The sequence below is a fragment of the Molossus molossus genome, unplaced genomic scaffold, assembly GCF_014108415.1.
Source record: "Molossus molossus isolate mMolMol1 unplaced genomic scaffold, mMolMol1.p scaffold_m16_p_12, whole genome shotgun sequence".
Classification (NCBI taxonomy): Eukaryota; Metazoa; Chordata; class Mammalia; order Chiroptera; family Molossidae; genus Molossus; species Molossus molossus.
The window spans coordinates 24,678,548-24,692,588 of NW_023425347.1; the positions used below are offsets into that span (position 1 = coordinate 24,678,548).

A 14,041-nucleotide genomic window follows, 5' to 3' on the forward strand; every position below is an offset into this window, starting at 1 on the left:
CCCTTGACCAGAACCAAACCCCCGACCCTTCAGTCCCAGGGCTGACGCTCTAACCGCTGAGCCACAGCAGCCAGGGCCAGTGTGTGTTTCTGGGCTGGACACTCTTCCCAGACTGAGCCACCAGCCTCTTGCCTGTAGGCAGACCCAGGGGTGAAAGGGTGAGCGTCTAGAACGGGAACACTGGCTTTTCACTGAACATGGATGAGAAACCGGTGTGTTTGGCGGTGTGGACGAGCGTGTACAGGTTGGGGTTGGGGACACTGCTGAATACAACCCAAGGCCGAGAACCTAGGCGGGCTCTGCCCCGCTCCAGAGAGCTCGTACCTTCAAGTCATGCAGGAGGGAGTGGAAAGGGCCCCTCACCCAGCATGGCCTGTCAGGTCACAGCTCGTTGTGTCTGGTGAGGTCTGGACCAGCAGGTGGTGTGAGCCGGGCGCTCCCTCGTCACGGGGTTTGGGGAGACGGGTGGGACCCCGGCTCTCAGTCCTCCGGAGCACCTCCTCATGGAAAATGGGAAAGCAGAAGGTGCCCAGTTCTGCAGGTTCACTCTTCTGATCCTTCTTTTGTTGTTTGTTACTTCGTTTCTTAAATGCTCTGCTTAAAAGAACTCTCCAAGAAAAGATTTCCAGGGTATACTTTTCAGAGGTCATGTGGAAGCCAAGAATAATTGGCCCCTCATTTGGCTAAGGAGTCCTAAGTTAAGGGTAGTTTTACTTGCTCCCCCTTCCCCTGCCTTGCACACACTTTATCGACATCATTAACTGACTGCTGCTCTGGACCCAGGTCACGGATGGACACACTGACCAGCAAGAGCCATTCAGCACATATCCCCTAAATGTTAACTTCTCTTTTTAATGTTAGGGCGTATGATTCCAGTGTGTGTTACTCAGTAGGTGTTTAGAGCTCTCTTCAGTGTCACTATGTTGTTATATTTATTTTAAGCTTTTTTGAAAGATCATTATTCCTTTAACCATAGTGGGGAGAGTATTTTCTTTTCTTCACACTTACTTCAAGAGGGGCACCAGAAGCCCTGACATGTCATGTGCATCCTTAGAGCCTAGAGACTGGCCGTTTGAGGTGTCTGTGCATCTTTCAGGACCAGGAGAGTTTGGGGACAGAGGAGGACACTGAGAAGGACAGAGTAATAAAAGTGGAGCCTAAAGAGCTGTCCACTCCCCCTCCTTAAAAAACGGAAGAAGCCCGGTGTGTCCGCTGGGAAGCCGAGGCCCCGGGACTCCATCCTCTCCTGCTGCCCACGAGGCAGCCCCGGTGCCTGTGTCCATGGTTCTGGGGAAGCACTGGTGGCGTCCGAAGTCGAACACGTTTTGCTGCTGGGTCTGTGATCCGGCCGAGTTCTAGTTGATGCTCAAGTCCTAGCGTTTCTGAGTATGTATGTTTATGTTTATAGGTTTATAAATGCATATAAATACTCATGCACATATATTTGTACATATATAATCAACAAAAAATGTTCAAAATCCAAAACATCATTTTAATAGATTTATTAAAAAGTACTTATTTATGCCCTGGCCGGTTTGGCTCAGTGGTTAGAGCATTGGCCTGCGGTCCTGAGAGACCGGGGTTCAGTTCCTGCTAAGTGCACGTACCTCGGTTGCAGTTTGTCCCCGGCCCTGGTTGGGTCGTGTGGGTGGCAACCACTCGACGTGTCCCTTTCATGTCGATGTTTCTCTCTCTCTCTCTCCCTCCTACACTCTATCTGAACAAAAAATAGAAAAAATGTCCTCGGGTGAGGATGAAAAAAAAAAAAGTACTTATTTATGTCCTGGCCAGTTTGGCTCAGCGGTTAGAGTGTCGGCCCACAGCCCAGAGAGTCTTGGGTTTGATTTCCATCAAGGGCATGTACCCCGATTTCAGTTCATCCCCAGCCCTGGCCGGGGTCATGAGGGAGGCAACCAATCGATGTCTCTCTCTCACTTCGATATTTCTCTCTCTCTCTCTCTCCACTCTATCTGAAGATAAATGGAAAAATATCCTTGGGTGAGGATTAAACAAAAATTACTTAGTTGCAAAGTAAGTAATAACTGGGTTCCAACGGCCTCCCTCACTTGGTTTGCAAGACAAAAGTTTTGGATTTTGTAAAATTTTTTTGTAGAGGTAAGATACGGTTTGATGTGGGGGAGCAGAAATGCTCATCGTGACGAAATCCGGAAGCAGCTTAGAAACCCTGGCAGGCCCCAGCGAGCACCTGCTTCCCCTGCCGTGACGAGACCTGCGCGGGGCAGGAGCCGGCACTGCCATCAGAGGGCCTGTGCTCCTGCTTCGTGTCCGTGGGAAATGAAAGTCCAGTGAAGGAGAACAGGGAGGTCTAGGCCGGTGTAAATGATTCTCACTTGAAAAGGGGAAACAGCTTTCCTAATTTGTTCCAGCGAAGCCTTGCGTGCATTGTAGACCTGACCTGGGCCGTGGGGAAGCCCTCTTATAACGTCTTTTGTTTGGTCTGTCTTTCCTTTTCTGTTGTTCTTGGCTGCGTGTATGATGTTAACCAGAAACTTGCTATTAGCTAGTTGTCTCTAATTTTTAAAAATAAGTTAGAAAAACCATAACATGTTGCTGGCCCATGAACACTGTCCCTGTTTTATGGAACTACAATAAAGGGTGAATAAAAAGAAAGTCAGTAACGTGCATAGTGTATACTCTAAATCCTAGGGAAATAAGTGGTCGGCAAATACTAGACCTAGAAGTAAATAACTGGCAGCATGGGGAGGTCTTGTTTCTTTAGCCTTGGGTGCCAACTGGTGACTAGGAGAGTGTGGCAGCCTGAGATTCTAGAACCGAGTGAACTGGTGACTAGGACAATGTGGCAGCCCGAGATTCTAGAACCAGGCGAACTGGTGACTAGGAGAGTGTGGCAGCCTGAGATTCTAGAACCAAGCGAACTGGTGACTAGGACAATGTGGCAGCCCGAGATTCTAGAACCAGGCGAACTGGTGACTAGGAAAGTGTGGCAGCCCGAGATTCTAGAACCAAGAGAACTGGTGACTAGGACAATGTGGCAGCCCAAGATTCTAGAACCAGGCGAACTGGTGACTAGGACAATGTGGCAGCCCGAGATTCTAGAACCAAGAGAACTGGTGACTAGGACAATGGGGCAGCCTGAGATTCTAGAACCAAGAGAACTGGTGACTAGGACAATGGGGCAGCCTGAGATTCTAGAACCAAGAGAACTGGTGACTAGGACAGTGCGGCAGCCCGAGATTCTAGAACCAGGCGAACTGGTGACTAGGACAATGTGGCAGCCCGAGATTCTAGAACCAAGAGAACTGGTGACTAGGACAATGTGGCAGCCCGAGATTCTAGAACCAAGAGAACTGGTGACTAGGACAATGTGGCAGCCCGAGATTCTAGAACCAGGCGAACTGGTGACTAGGACAATGTGGCAGCCCGAGATTCTAGAACCAAGAGAACTGGTGACTAGGAGAGTGTGGCAGCCCGAGATTCTAGAACCAGGCGAACTGGTGACTAGGAAAGTGTGGCAGCCTGAGATTCTAGAACCGAGTGATCCCTGGGGTAGAGCTGTTGGCCCTAAAGGAAGAAAGAATACACATTTACACTCAAGAGATTTAAAAATGGTACTTTTGTTGCAACTGCTGAGAGCTGAACAGTTGGTTTACCATCAACATTGATTATTTTTCTCTTTAACTAGAGATTCAAAATATTTCCACCAGTGGGGCACTCCTCCTGCTGGAGGCAAAATCTGCAGAGGTGGTTCTCTCCTTGATGATCTCACTTTTCTTTATACCATCTCATCTGCCCAACTAAAAATCTCAGCCACAGCTGTCCGTTTCTGCTCGTAAAAGCTTTGCACCGATACAGGTGTCATAGCCTAGAGCAATCTTGGTGGATACAAGGTTAAATTCTCATCAGGGTCATCTCCACATCCTCACCAGCTGCTTGGCTTAGGGAAACAGTAACTGTCCAACGTGTTTCACATGCCTAGTAAAAGAGAAATATGACCTCTTGTTCACAAAATACACTGTTAATGAAGTAAGCCTTCTGGTTGGCTAACCAAACATATTGTCTTGCTGACTTAGCGGCTGTTTTCCAGCTCTTCTACCCCAATTCTTCAGATTTTATGAGAATCTGGCAAAGGGAAAGGGAGAGAGCTTGGACGTCCAGATGACCTTAGAGATTCAGCCAAGGATTTTCTCTCCTTCTTGACTTCCCTAATCCAGCTCTTGCTTCTAATGAAACTCAGGGATGAGATGCTTTTTTGGAATATCTTCCAAAATTAGGTTATAGTTAGAAAATTAGTTTCTGAAAAGTGAATGTTCATCCGGAGGTAAAACTGCATTCGTGTATATACAACATCGATAGATAGATAGATAGATAGATAGATAGATAGATAGATAGATAGATGATAGATAGATGATAGATAGATAGATAAATGATAGATATTGAGCACTTTGACTTGTCGATTTTTTTCAAAAATTATACTTTTGCTTACCTGATTTCTTTTTAAATGTAATTATTTTGGTTTCTGTTATTTTCTACAAATGGCATGCTTCTTGACTAGTAAAAACATAATAAAAATATAAGAAGTAAAAGAGGTGAAGTATGTTTGGAGAGGAAGATGCTGAGTTCGGTTTTGGGCCTTTCTGGGCTTTTTTCAGATAGACAAGCAGACGAGGTATAAGAAGCTGAGGATGAGAATCGGAGGGTCAGCGACGTAGGAGCCCTCAGTGCAGAGATGAGGAGTCGAGTTCCGCATGGATGAGGCCACTCAGAGAAAGCAGAGAGCACAGTGGTATAGACTAAGGACAGACTTCATGGTAGTAGAGGAAGAAACAACGAGAGAGATAAGGAAAGAGCAGGCAGTGAGTTAGAAAATGCAGAAGTATCTCATCAGAATCTAAGGAGACCTGGTAACAGATGGTGAGCTTCAGGGACTCCTTTGGCCCTTTGGACAGAAGACCCTCACTAAAGTCCAGCCCCCTCTGCTGCCCTTGCTACAGGCTCACCCTCCTATCTGTGCCCTCAACACAGAACCACCCTTACCAGGAGAGGAGGTGCAGAGACGTCCCCAAGCAAAAGAGAGCCCGTGGGAAGCTCTCTCTCTCCAAGGTCTGGAATAGAAGTTGCCCAAGCTGACCGTTCTTGCGCCTGCTTGGAACCGAGGCACCCTTCCCTCCGAGGCCGAGCCAAGCTTCTGTGCAGACCCCAAAAGGAAGGACACTCCAAAGATGAAAAGCACCCCTTGCAAAGAAAAAAAAAGCCACCTGGTTTCAAGGGCTTTTAACCTTGTAACTCAGCATGTGAAAACTCTTGCACTGTCCCCGAAGTCCTGAGCCCGCCTCCTCCAGGAAAGAGGGTGAGAACAACTTGTCCAACCCCTGTGGGCATGCACGGTGTTCTCAGACATTTTACTCCATGGGTGCTGGTAACCAAGGCGTGGCTGAGGGGTTTCAGCACGCTCATAATTTCCATTATTCCCCCCATTTTTATCAAGAACAATTGATGATTTCTTCATCTGTAAAGAGCTGTGCAGATGTGACGGAAAAGGAAGTCTGACTAACCCCCTCTACCCCTGGGTTGTACTCCCCACCCAGGCTCACCCTCTTATGCAGACCTTGGAAGACAATGCTATGTTTCAAGGATGAGTTTTTAAAAATTAGTGGGAAACTAACATATGCATGTCAAGTGTTTGTTTTAATATAACATAACTTTTCTAGTCTCTTTAAAAAGGAAAGAACAGTTTAATATCCCTAACGTGAGAAGAATATAATCTCAATATAAATCATAGAAATGTAGTGTTATGATAAATTCAGTATACATCTTTATTTTTCTTTGTTTCCATGAGTTGGCCCTGGTTCTCAGATCAGCATGTGGGAACTACTGGATTAGAGTGTTAGCCAACAAAAATGGTCAAAATATCCCACCCCAGCAAGAATAGACCATGACCTTCTTTGAGCCTTTCTCTGGTTTGTAATTTTTAAAGCTTTCTAGTGCCAAAATAAAGACTTCTTTTCCCATCCCTCTGCTAGACTGTAAGCTCTCTGAGAACCAGTGCACTGTGGTATTCGTCACAGCCTCAGCATAGAGTCAGGTGTGAAAGAGGTACACCGTCGGTGTTTGATGAATGAATGAATGTTCTGCGGGGGGGTGGGGGGGGGAGGCTGGTAGCTGCTGTTGTAGAAAAGATTGAGGAACCAGGACTTTCTGTGTGAGCTGAAGAATTCCACTGTTCGAGTAGGCTGCATAGGAATGCCATCAGCCGGGCACTCAGAGCATCTGTATAGGGTGAAAGTGACTTAAAATCTGGTACCTTGAAGCAATAAATATGAGCAGATGGCCATGTCCATCTGGTCCTGGATGTCTAGTCAGAAGAGGAAGGTTTTTGTTTTAAATCCTCACCTGAGCCCTGGCAAGTTTGGCTCAGCAGTTAGAGCGTCAACCTGCGGTCCAGAGAGACCTGGGTTCGGTTCCCACTAAGGGCACGTACCTCGGTTGCAGTTTGTCCCCGGCCCTGGTTGGGTCATGCGGGTGGAAGCCACTCGATGTGTCCCTTTCACGTTGATGTTTCTCTCTCTCTCTCTCTATCTCTCTCTCTCTCTCTCTCTCTCCCTCCCTCCCTCCCTCCCTCCCTCCCACTCTGTCTGAATAAAAAATGGAAAAATGTCCTCGGGTGAGGATTTAAAAAAATAAATAAATAAATAAAAATAAATAAATCCTCACCCGAGGATATTTTTCTATTTATCTTCAGAAAGAGTGGGAGGGAAAGAGAGAGAGAAACATGGATGTGAGAGGCACACATCGATTGTTTGCCTCCCGCACAACCGCGACCATGGCCAGGGACCGAACTGCACCGAGGTACCTGCCCTTGACTGCAATTGAACCTGTAACTCTTTGGTCCATGGGCCGACGCTCTCACTGCTGAGCCAAACCAGCCAGGGCAAGAGGGCTTTTTGAATGAGCACCGAGGAGGCCCTGCACGGGGCTGTGGGGACAGCTGCCTTGGCCCTTTCGGGCTGGAGGATGAGTGGCAGTCTCGGCGGGGAGTGGAGGCTGAAGCCTGGGCTGGAGGGAGAGGAGAGGTGCTTTTCTACTGGATCTGCTAATGGGAAGGCGGAGTGGAAAGAATTACTGCTGAGTGAGCAGAAGGACAAGCAGACCTGCCAGGACTTAGAAGAGAGGTGAAAGGGAAGCTTACCCAGTGCTTCTCAAACTTCAAGTGTACTTCCCCGGGCCTCCTTGTCAAAATGTGCATTCTGTTGGCATTGTCTGGGTAGGACCTGGGTTCCACACCTCTGACAAGCCCCCTGGTGATGCCAGTGTTGCTGGTCTGTGGGCCACACTATGAGTAGCAAGTATGTAGTTCCTGGAAGGGAAGGTATTTATTGAGAAGTCCCAGAAAGCCTGAGAATCAATCAGAATATTGATGGAAAATTCTGTCGCAGCTGCTCCGGCGTTTCTATCCCCGGTCAGAGCAGGGAATGTCTACAGCAGCACTGTTGACATTTGGGGCCAGTTAGGTCTTTGTTGGGGGTGGCAGGTGGGCGGAGCAGGGCGCTTTCCGGTGCATCGCAGGATGTTCAGCAGCATCTCTGGCCTCTACCCACTGGACACTGGTACCCCCCGTACACGCACCATCTGTGACAATCACAAATGTCTCCAGTCATTGCCAATGTCCCTTGTGGGACAGAATTGCTCCCTGTTGAGGCCCATGGGTTAGAGGGAGAGTTACGTCACCCCCTCCATGCACATGTGCCTCCTGTCTTCTGGAACCACAGGGCAGAAGATATACTTAGAAGGCAACACACGTTTCACTCCTTCAGCCTTTAGAAACGCTGAGAACATGTTTGCTTTTCATTTGACAGCCTGATTACGTTCAAGTGTCCTCAGCACAGACCAGCGCCTCGGCCCTAAATACTTACAGTTCTAGTAGAACAGTAGGGAAATTTCTTTCCAAGAAAATGTTGGCTAGGTAACCTAATATCATTTTAAGTCATCACTACACACCCACCCACAGTCTGAGATAAAATGGAAACTCTGTAATCTATTCTCAGGAGACCAGTGTTAGCATTCCATGACTGACCTATGAATGCCTGTATCCATCCTCTGCACATCTGACCTTTCCTACACGACCTCTAAAAGGCTTTCCGGCTACAAGGTCAGTCCATTGCCAGTCGGGACAGGGGCAAATGGGTTTGCTTTTGCCGTTGTTATAGTATTTCTACTTAAAGTGTTGAGAAAACATCTCAAGGTTTTAACCCTGGCCCGAGTCGTGGGCGGAGTTGGGTCAGCGGACTGAACTTCATCCGTCCTCTGGGGGTGCCTGTGCGTGGGAGGCCGAGGCACATGCTATCCAATCAGTTAAGCTCCTCTGAAAGCCAAAGAAAACTTAGATCCAAACAGGGTTTAGTCTCCAGCTGAAACAAAAATGCACATCATGTTGAAAAGCCTTATCCAAGTGCGACAGTTAATAAGCACTGTTGTGTTTTTACTGGAAAAGCGGGTATCCAGCCAAGCATTCTTCACATTTTTCCCAGGATTTAGTCATAAAACCCTTTTAGACATATTGCAAGGATGACATGTGTACATATCTGATAAAGGCCAAGAGTATTTTTTTTCTTTTCTGCTGTATAGCTGAAGTGGGGAAGTCGAACTACACACACGTGTACGTATGCATGTACACACGTGTGCACATATATGTGGATATAGTTTGTTTTTCCCACTTGTGGAGTGTGCGTGTGTATAAAACAAAACACAAACATACAAATACAGATATGAATATATATCTGTTTTCACCACTGAGTACTTGAACCTGGCTTCTTTATTCACTATTATACTATCTCTTTGATTTAAATTGGATGCCACAGACCTTTCTTCTGGATTTGAATAACTTAGATCCCAATGTAGAACACTTCCTAATAATCTACATGCCCACATGCCCACCGTCCTCAGGAATTCAGGCTGAAATAGACCTGGGTCTGGCTTGCCTGGGACGGGCAGCCGTGTAGCCATGGTTTCTGTGCGTGGACAGGGAGGAGCAGGCTGTGGGGTCCATAAATGCAGATGTGAGGGCATCAGCAGCAGCTGCATTGCTAACTGAAGACAGGAGAAAAGTGTACGCAGATGTTGATTGTTGGAAAAAGTTCCCATTTTCAGAGCAGGTTGACATAAAGGCAGGAATCTGTGGTGGAGCCTGAAGGTCACTGGACTTGGCTGTCTGGGTTTGAGTTCTGGCTGTGCAACTTACTGGGCATGTGACCTTGAACAGGTCACCTAATCACATTTCTCATCTGTTGAATGGGGATAATGAAACCCAACCTAGTGGTGGTCATGAGGATTTAATGAGATAATTCCTCAAATTATCTGAGCACAAATTATCTGAACATTGTGAAGGATTACACAAATGGCAAATGGTATTTTTTTCCTGCAGATATTATTGTTGTGGGAGTTCTTGCTAACACACCCAATTCCATTTCTGAGTCAGATTAACTTCAGTATCAGATAATGGAAAGAGTGCATCAGCGAGACAGTAATTGGAAGTTCTGCGCCATGTGACTTAGTGCCACGTGCCTGGCGTGTAGTGATGGGAAGGTCCCGAACCCTGCGCTTCTTCCTCTCGGAATTCTAGTTCTAGTCTCCTTAAGAAAAAGCTAGAATGAGTGTCATAGGCTGCTGATGAAAGTGTAGCTGCTGGCATGCGGTTAGCAGACGTTCTGGTGTGTAGTCTGTCGATTTCTGTGGTATAAATACTCCCACCGTGGATGTGAGGGAGGGAGGGAGGGAGATATGAGAGAGACACATTGACTGGTTGCCTCCTGCATGACCTTGACTGGGGCGGATAGCGAACCTGCAACCCAGGAACATGCTCTTGACCTGGGAATCAAAAGTGCGTATCAAGTCACGCACCAACGCTCTATCCACTGAGCCACACTGGCCAGGGCAGGAGTGATGAGTTTTTAATAAAATGTGTGTAATCGTAAGTTTGTATAATTTAGTTTTGATTAATGGCCGTGTTAAACACTTGGCTCAGACATGTAACAATCAGCTCTGGCTGGCCAGCAACAGCTGGCTCCGACATGCCGCCGCTTCTCTTTGGCCACGTGAAAGAGAACTGCGCCATGAATCAGCAAGTTCAGGACCATCCTGGAGAGCCAGCGTGGAAAGCGCAGCCATCAGTGGACTTTGATTTCTGTGGGCTTTGGATGAACTACCTGTGCTCGGTCCCACATTCCCTGCTGTGTTTCCCTTTGGCTAACAACATGAGGACTGGCTTATGAGAGTGGTGTATGGACCTAGTGATTAGGGTTAGAATTTGAAACGGTTTCAACCTTTTCATTATTTTAAAGATTGTAAAGACTTAGAGCGGAATTTTATAGGCTCTCTTTGTGGTTGAATCTAGAAAATGTTCCCAAAGAAAAAAGAATAATTTTTTCCCCGGCTCTCCTGCATGCTCCACATGGCTGGTGGGGGACAAGGGTTACAATTTTAGCCCATTCGTGGTGCACATGCTGGGAAAGGGACCTCCAGGTGACCGGTACCTCCTTCCTTAATCAGAAAGGGATATGATAAATGCCTCCTGTCTGACCAGCCGCATTGTAATGGTGCAGAAGTCTAGCTGGGAACACAGGTGGAAAAAAAAAAGGCAGCCTCTATAATCAAATCATCAAAAAACCAAAAAGCCAATGAAATCAATATTTCAGATACTGAACTATTAACTTCCTCCTAGATGTGTTTCAGGCATTGGGCTTTTATCTTAAAGTTTGTAAGAAAACTGCAAAAATTTATAGACCCATGATATTTGGGCCAAGCATAGGTCACAGGGGGAGTGGAGGGACTATAGGAAGGAATGGTTTCATGTCAGAATCCCACACTGAAAATGCGTTCTACTTTATTGTAGGTTAATTGCCACAAAACATTTTTAAGATTCAGTGCCATGTGCAAACCAAGTATTGCATTTTGTTTTCCTGAGTAGAACTTAAATCATTAATGTCATAGGCCCAGATTTTCAGACACACTGGTCATCGATGATGAATCTGGTAGACAGATTTTCAGACAAATAATGTGGTGTTAGTGTCAAGCATTTTGAAATAAAACCACTTACCATAGTTCTCCTATCTGATTATTTGTAAGTCATGTGCTGTTTTTGTGTTGGGGAAATATGTGATCTTTTGGTAATTCTAAAAAAAAAGTCTTCTTCAAGCAAAAAAAAAAAATCAATATGGTATTGTTTTGCTTATGAATTCACTCAGATAAAATGTTTTAAGATTTTGTAGATTCGTGAAAGGAAATGGTTCTTATTTCTTTTTTAGTGTGTTTACATTCGGGGAAGCCATGTGGCTGCTCGGGGAAGTGACTCAGATTTCTGGTGGGCCAGCACCACCTGGAGGGCTGGTTAGAACACAGATTCCCGGACCCCACCCTGAGTTTCTGACTCAGCAAGTCTGAAATGAATCCGAGACCTGAGCATTTGCATTCTAAGGAGTTTCCTGGTGATCACGTTGCTCCTGGCCCTGAGGAGCACACTTTGAGAACCATTGCCTAGTATTTTCGAGATAAAGAATGGGTCAGGAACATGCCCAGCAAATCAGTAAGCACCAAAGGGCCATTAACAGCACGCCAGGCATTCTGAATCCCAAGAAGGGAGGAAACTCAGCCATGTTAGAAACGCTTAATGGGTGACTGGCATTTTCAGTCTGTAAACTGCTCATAAGCTCAGCCCTAGAGGACTTTAAAGATTAACTTGCTTCTCTGTCCATGGGGATCCTCTGGAAGATCCAAGTTCTGTCTTTGCACTTAGCAACCTCCCCCCATCATGGCTCTGCTATTAACATAGGAATCTCCCCCAAAATGGTAGCCCGATGGCAGCCATCTGAAAAGGAGGCAGCAAGGTCATTGGTGATTGCTAGCTGGTGTCATTTCCGCTGCCAGCCAGGCAGACAGAGCTTTCCAGCGTGTTCCTGATCACTCTGGAGAGAACCCCATGCTTCCTCTGGGGCAGCAGAGAGTTTTCTGCCTGACCTCTGCCCCTCCGCCTCCCTGCCCTTCCCACTACAGTCATCCTCCTGGTTGCTGAGTGTTCACTCCAGGAATCAGTCCTGGACCTCTGGGTGGAGGAGACGCTGGGCCAGCAGAGGCTCCAGTGCGGGCGCTGGCGTCTCCCCGCGGGGCTGCAGGGCCTTGAGGGCAGAGAAGGAGGATCTGAAAGGGAAGAGAGGCCCCTGCGGTCAGCACTGTGCCCTCCTCCCGCGTGCCAACGGGTGAGGTCTGATTCCCAGGACACACTGCTTTCCAGAGCCAGCCAGCATGCTTCCTGAAAACGCCCCTTTGACAGTGACATTGCTAGACTCCAGAGTGACAGTTAGAAAACCTACACTTAAACTGATACCCTCTGCAGGAAGGAACAGATAACAAATTCATGAATCATAGTTACATTTCAGTTTCTCCGGTCACCGACAAACATGTTCTTTTTAAAGAGTGGGTCCCAAACCTAGTTGATCAGAGAATTTTTTTAATACCATTTCCTTTGCACCGACTCAGAAAACTCGAGTTCCCCAGGTGAACGGGGATGTCTGAGAATCTGAGTCCACGACAAGGTGTGGTGGTGACTGACGGACAGCTGTGCTGGAGAACTTCTGCTTGAGCAGGGCCCGATCTTGATGGTGAAGATTATGCTGCTGCTGCCACGTTAGAGGGACTTCAACGAAAAGCTGCTTTTTAAAAAGAAAGGCAGTAATCCATAACTATAATGGTTTTGACCTGAGTAGTGTTCTCTTGATTTCAAAAGGCCTTTATGAGCATTATTTTATGTTCCTCCCAAGGCCCTGGGAGGTGGATGACGGGACACGAATGATTGGCAGCATCTCACAGCTGAGGTGCTGCTGCAAAGCGGGGCCAGAACAAAGCCCCATCCTTCCCGTTTCCTGCCCAGTGTGCTTTCGCACTCTGCCATCTCTGTTGCCTGCTTTTTTGCATGTATGAGTTTGCGTTTGGTATCACGAGTCTGTCATCTTGCATTTCATCTTGCCACTACCAGGGGTCATCAGGCATAAATGAAGGTGGACAAGCCAAACTGGAAACAGGTGGAAGCTAAGGTACACCCACAGGGCCCAACAGCCCAGGTTCTAACCCGGGGAGCATGGCCAGAGCTCGCCTAGTGCAGGATTGGGCATTTATGGAGGTAGTATAAACTCAAGCATCTAAAAAGCAGTTCACTCCACAAGAGGAGGTTGTTTACATGCATACCATACAAAACAGTGTATGTGTGATTGCAAAGGTCCCAGAGATACTGAAGGCAACATAGTAAAGAGAACACCAGAGCTCGAAGATAAGAATTTCCATGGCCAGGACTTCTTGGGAAGTAAAACAAGAGTTTGGAGTTGCAGGTTAAGGATCTCATAATTACTAAGAGCTGACATGAGGGTGAACTTGAGTCCACAGGTTGTGACCAGCTGCTAAATCCAGAAAGCTCAGATTAGCCAGACATTGTATATACTTTGTTACATCACCTTGAACAAGCATCACTTTCCTTATCTGTAAAATAAGGAGTTGGCAAATTAATAGTCTCTGCACATTCTTTGCAGCAAGGAAATCTATTGGCAAATGAGTAGCAAGAACATGGCTTAGTGCAGTGAGTCCGGGAGAGGGTGGACAAAAGGTGAGTGATCCTGGGTCAGTGACGTTATTGCAAGTGGCACCTCCTTCTGTGGGGAACAGATTGAGCAATGGAGCAGCACAGGGACACCACCAACCCATGAGCCCCCTCATTTGGAATAGAGTGAATGCAGTGCCCGTGTTAGTGATGGCACTCCTGAGTGTTTGGTTGATGCCTCCCATTGACCCTCTTCTCTTGGCTGCTGCTGTTTTCTTATTCTGCAGAAGACTAAGGAACCAGAGTTGTATCACAATGTAACTTATTATCAGCTGTGTACTTCTGGTAGTGAGAAGACTGCCAATAAGCTCAGAAACCCAGACTCCTGCCTCCTCTTCATTCACTCAGTGCTTTTACAAGCTAGAGGAGACAAAAAATATAAGGGCTCTCAAGACAGAAGGAAATCAAATAGAATTGGAAGCA

General features: G+C 46.8%; 1 protein-coding gene across 2 annotated transcripts in view; it reads left to right on the forward strand.

Moving 5' to 3' along the window:
• Nucleotides 1-14,041, forward strand: part of ATXN1 (ataxin 1) — a 393,782-nt gene that overhangs the window by 312,604 nt on the left and 67,137 nt on the right. The window contains exon 7 of one of the 2 annotated variants that reach the window (XR_004959026.1): nt 8,025-8,085. The exons of the other annotated variant lie outside the window; for it this stretch is intronic. The gene's annotated coding sequence lies outside the window, so the exon portion shown is untranslated. Of the gene's footprint in view, nt 1-8,024; nt 8,086-14,041 lie in introns of those variants that run through there. 2 annotated transcript variants of the gene reach the window in all.